The following is a 5,431-nucleotide window of genomic DNA, read 5'->3' as shown; positions in this document are numbered from 1 at the left end:
GGACGTGCGCTGTCCATGGTGCCGCTGGCCCTCTGCAGCCCCGCGCCTGCCCACAACGCGCAGAGCTGTGCCAGCCAGGTGCCTCGGCCTCCGCGTCCTCATCTGCGCAATGGAACGAAGCCGAGGGGCCTCTGAGCCTGGAGGAGGATTCCCTGAACGGACGCGGGACTCAGCCAGCGGACACAGACGCGTGTTGTTGGTACCGGTCTCTGCCTTGCGGCTGTGGCCCCCAAGGAAGGCAGGGCCTGGCTCTGAGCTCAAGCCTCCGATTCTGGGGAACATATAGCCCTTCCCTCCCCTAAACACACACTGTAAACGTGGGTAATGTGTTTTTCCAGAACAGCATTAAAAATGAGGGTTCTAGCCAAGCCCAACAGGGCACACATCTGTAATCCCAGCACTCTGGGAGGCTGAGGCAGGAGGTTCCCAAGTTTGAGCCCAGCCTGCTCAACTTTGTGATTCAGCAAGATCCTGTCTTAAAAAATAAAAAGGGGGCTAGGAATGCAGCTAAGTGCAAAAGCCCCAGGTTCACTCTCCAGGACTGAAGAAAAAAAAAAAGTTCCTGAGCCCCACATCAACTCTACTGAATCAAAAGTCCAGCAGGCAGGGGCCAAGAATCTACATTTTAACAGAGATGCTCATGACAAAAGACTGCACTTCTTCACCTAGCATTTCTGTGCCTGTGCGGATATCCTCAAAGTACTTCTCCGAAACCTCTCCAGGACTCCTCGCCCTGCTCCTCGCTCGATCACTTCACAGAGCATACCCACCACCCATGGGTCACAGGACCTCGTTCAGAAGCCTGCAGCCAAAATCAAACGAGCAAGTGGAGAGTGGCTCATGCTGTGCCTGGCTCATGGCAGGTGCCCAGCCGACGGAGTTCCGCAATGCCCAGAGCAGAAGGCATCCCAGCCTCCCCAGCCTTGCCATGAGGCTGGCTCAGCACCTGCTCCCAGCCGGCAGCACCAGCCCTGCCAGTCAGGTCACACACTAACAAGGACCATCTGCCCAGCAAGCCCTACTGGGTGCACTGGCCAGCTGTTCCCTGGGCCTCATCCCCCAGGGCCCTGAGCTCCTGCGGTCAGGGACTCATCTCTAGAGGCTTCTGCCTGAGCCCCAGGGCCCAGCAGTCCTCCAGGTGCGGTGAGAGCAGGTACATGTGAGCTCCATCTACGTGGGAAATGCCCAGAACCTTCCTCAGCGCATGGAGGTGAAAGGGTTTGCTCAACAAGTATTTTCTGAGGGCCATGTGGGGCCGATGCACAGTGGGAGGGGCAGACAGGAAACAGCTCGACAACATCCAGGACCTCCCCGCAAAATGAAGCTAGCAAGGGAAGGCAGAGTGACCCCAGAATCTCTGTCTCTCCAAGATCCAGCAAGGACCATAGAGAGGAGAGACAACAGAGATAGATAGGCCCACGAGGGAAACCAAGTCACATCACATCTGAGTCTTGGGGCTGAGCGTGCCAGTCAGGCAGCCCCTGAGACTGGATCTGCGCTTTCCCTGAGAGAGGTGGTGACCAGGGTGCACACACGTGCAACCATCCAGCAAGGACCATAGAGAGGAGAGACAACAGAGATAGATAGGCCCACGAGGGAAACCAAGTTACATCACATCTGAGTCTTGGGGCTGAGCGTGCCAGTCAGGCAGCCCCTGAGACTGGATCTGTGCTTTCCCTGAGAGAGGTGGTGACCAGGGTGCACACACGTGCAACCACACACACACACACACGCAGTGTGGATAAGGACAAAAGCCCCTGCTCTTTCCATAAGCAAGATGGAGGAGAGTGTGGCAGCTTCTGGGGGGCAGCTGTGAGCACAACAGTTTTGGCACCCAGACAAGATACGATCCTGGAGAGCCCCACAAGCAATGCCCCGGCCCAGCAATGTGGAAGGCACTGGGAGGATCCTTAAGGGATTTTACAGGTCCCTGCGCAGGCCCAGTGGGGTGGGAGGAGTGAGAGACCCAGGAGCTGTCCCCAAGACCTCTTCCCTCCTGCCCCTCTGTCCCTCCAGCCACCAGAAAGGGCTCCCCACCCACTGCTTCCTTACAGTAGGGTCACTGTCCCCGTGTGCAGATGTCAAAGCAAGGCCCCAAGAGGGGCACCCCAAGGTGGAAGGGCCCAGGCCCACCGGGCCAAGGAGTTTGACAGTGGACGGTGCTGGTTCCAGGGTGTATGGGGGGGATCCTGGTTCCACTGCTGTGTGGGCCTGGGCTGGACTGTAGCCTCTCTGTCTTGTCTGTGAAATGGGGCATAAGAATATCTCCTACTTGGAGGAGGTTTTTGTGGCACTAGAGTGCCAAGTGCTGCTTACAAAGAGCTTCACACCAGGCCTGGCTCTCAGTAGGAGCTCAATAAATATTAGCTCATATCCTTGTTATTACTATCGCTGTAATTATCATTGTCACTATCGGCAGCATTGGCAGCCACCACCTTCCCTCTGGCCCCCAGGCACACGCCTGCTCAGGTGGCACGCTGTCCTCTGGCATGCCCAGGGCTTTTCCAAAGACTGCACAGGACTGGGGAGAGGGGGCTCTGACTCCAACCCCCTAGGCTCCAGCTACAGCTACGCAGGCAGTGGCTCTGCCAGGTGCTAATTGAGGCAAGAGAAGGTTAATTTAATCAGGGATTGGGCTGAGGAAGGAGGAGGCAGAGGACTGAGTTAACCTTCTGGTCTGTTCACCCCACCCCAAAGAGGCCTGGCTCATTAAAGAGGCTCACGCCTGGGGCAAAGCCACCTGGCAACAAGCGCAGGCTCGCATGCACCATAGGGCTTGCAGGACCGGAGGGAGCCCAGGCCTGCACCCAGATGCCTCACCTTCCCACTCACTGACCCAGCCCCAAAGGCAAGCAGCCACTGCCCTCTTACAGAGGACCCTCTGCCACCACTGTCACACACAGCCAGGATGTAGCACAGGCTTCCTGGGAAGCCAGCTCTGCCTCCACAGCAGACACCCAGAGGACCTCAGGTGACAAGCAGTCCCGCAGCACCTGGTGACCCCGGACCCCACTGGGGGAGGCCGGGCAGCTGATGGACCATTTCCACCTGAATCTGTGGGCTGGAAGAATGCACAGCACTGCCTGGGAGTCCAGGGCAGGCACTGTTCCAGCCAGTGACCTCTCGGGTGCCCCACGCCACCCCCTTGCACTGAGCATACCATCCCTCCATCCCTAAATCAAGAGCCCCCTGCCTTTTCCGGAGGGACCTAATGATAAAGGTTACCCTGCAGCCACAGATGTTACAGACCAGCGAACAGGCCTCAGTGTGCCCATCTGTCAAGTGTGCGCAGAACAGCAGCCGGCCCGCCCACTTCACAGGACTTCCAGGCCAATCAAGGAAGGAAAAGAAAGTTTTATACCAAGTCAGACTTAAACGGAGGAGCAGCTCCCCTGGGTGAGAGGGATGGGGGACAGAGCTCATGGGGGCTGAGCCCTGCCAGAAGCCCCATGGAGAACCCCTTTGCCTCTCTCAAAACCTCCCCAGGATGCAAATAGCACAGATGCTGAGAGACGACAGAGAGCCTAAACCCTAAAATAGGAGAAACAGCCAAATGAGACGAAAGCCCCAAGAACTGGGCTTGCTGGCTGTGGCAATTTCCTGACGTCACATGCAGATCACGCTCTAAAACACACGTGTCCAGGGTGAGGGACCTGCCTGGGACAGAATGCCAAGAGCTCAGAAGGGGGTCTCTCCATGTGGGGGCAGAGGAGAGGCAGCATTGGGGGGCACAGGCAAGGAAGGGGTCCCACACCCACTCAGGCCATGGCACAGGAGGCCTCTTGGGGGCTCATTCACTCAAAGGTTCCCTCCCTTTCCCCTCTGCCCCTCAAACACATAGGACAGGGCCACACTGAGCCCCACATCCACGGTGACATCACATACACTCTGGCTGGCGGGCTGGCCCCTTATACAGCTGTCCCGGTGACGTCACTAGTAGCCCGGAGCTGATGTCACACCCCGAGATTCTCACTGACGTCACACACTCTTCTCCACGACAGCCCCCTTCAGTTAGTCCTCTTTCCTTCTGCCACAGACTGGTGGCCCGGTGGCCCCCATGTCGCTGTGCATAGCTGCAGAAACCAGCGCTAGCTTAGGATGGCACCTGTGTGTGCAGGCACCTCCAACAGGACACACATTTGCACACATGTACAAGCCCATACGCCCTGCCAACAGCTTAGACATGGCATGTCCCACAGGTGTCCACAGGCATCTGGGACAGGGCTGTGAGCAGCCACTCACACGCATGCAAATCTGCCCAGTTCCCCTTGTGAAAACGTCCCCACAACTGACTCAGTCAGCCCAGGGCCACAGCTTCTCCCACACGCACGGGTGCGGCCAACAGCTGCCCCTTCCCCCAGCTTCTTGCCTCCGACAGTCTGGCCTGCTGACAGTGGCAGCCGCAGCCTGGACACACACTCACACGCACACACTCCAGCCCAACACCTGTGTGGCTCAGCCGGGACCAAGCCAGTGCCCTCCAGAAGCCACCGCCGGGTGGGCAGAGCCCAGGGGGGGACACAGGCAGACGCCAGAGCTGCACAAAGTGTCTCAGGGACTACACTCCTCCTGAGGGTCCCTGCCACTTTCCCCCTCTTCTCCCTGGTAGGCACACCTGACACACTACAGCCTGGCAGCCTCCATCCTAACAAGCTGCCCAAGTGTGCACACGCACGCGCACATGCACACTGACACACTCACCAGCTCTCTCCCTTCCAAAAACCTTGGGAAACCCTGCTGGGCCATAGGCTGTGTGCATGTGTGTGCTTACGTGTGCAGACAGTGGGATGCACCCTGTGTCCACACACTCGGCACCCACATCCCTCCCCACGTGCACACACTGCCGGACAACACACCCACCCCCTCCCCTCCCCCACCAGTTGCTGGAGCCCACACATGCAAACACACGCACTGACACACGCGCCTGCAGGCGGACACACACACACACCCACACACCCACACCACCGAGGCTAGTTGCTGGAGCCCACACATGCAAACACACGCACTGACACACGCGCCTGCAGGCGGACACACACACACACACACACACACACAGCCAGCAGTGGCCCAGCGCTGCCAGGCTGCAGTCTGCCGGTTATGCCTTTTCCCTGGGCCGCCTCGCTGCTCGCCCCACACCAGCCAGGGGAGGAAGGGGCAAAGCCTTCCCCCACCCTACAGTTCTGGTCCTCCCACCAAACCCTCGGTCCCTGCAGGGAAGGGGATGCAGCCCCACCCTGGACCCCTCCCCCTGGGGCAGCCATCCAACACCAGCCAACCCCCCTTACCAGTTAGAAGACAAATTCCTTGACCGGCAGAACCTCCTAAAAGAGAGGAGTCAGGGCCTTCCATTCGCAAAGATGGGGGCACAGAGATGCGGTGCAGCGCTGGCTAGCAGAACCGTCCACCATCCAGCCTCCGCACCACCCCCCAA

The 5,431-nt window shown here is 58.7% G+C and overlaps 1 protein-coding gene across 2 annotated transcripts in view; it reads right to left on the bottom strand.

The window, feature by feature from the left end:
* Positions 1–5,414, bottom strand: part of Elfn2 (extracellular leucine rich repeat and fibronectin type III domain containing 2) — a 46,827-nt gene extending 41,413 nt beyond the window's left edge. For both annotated transcript variants that reach the window (XM_033766248.1, XM_010613386.3), the window contains exon 1: positions 5,286–5,414. The gene's annotated coding sequence lies outside the window, so the exon portion shown is untranslated. The remainder of the gene's footprint in view (positions 1–5,285) is intronic.
* Positions 5,415–5,431: the final 17 nt, after the last annotated feature.

This window comes from Fukomys damarensis, unplaced genomic scaffold (genome assembly GCF_012274545.1).
Source record: "Fukomys damarensis isolate Sample0158 unplaced genomic scaffold, DMR_v1.0_HiC HiC_scaffold_19, whole genome shotgun sequence".
Lineage (NCBI taxonomy): Eukaryota > Metazoa > Chordata > Mammalia > Rodentia > Bathyergidae > Fukomys > Fukomys damarensis.
Note: the sequence above shows the minus strand (reverse complement) of the source record. Positions and strands in the feature narration are given on the sequence as shown.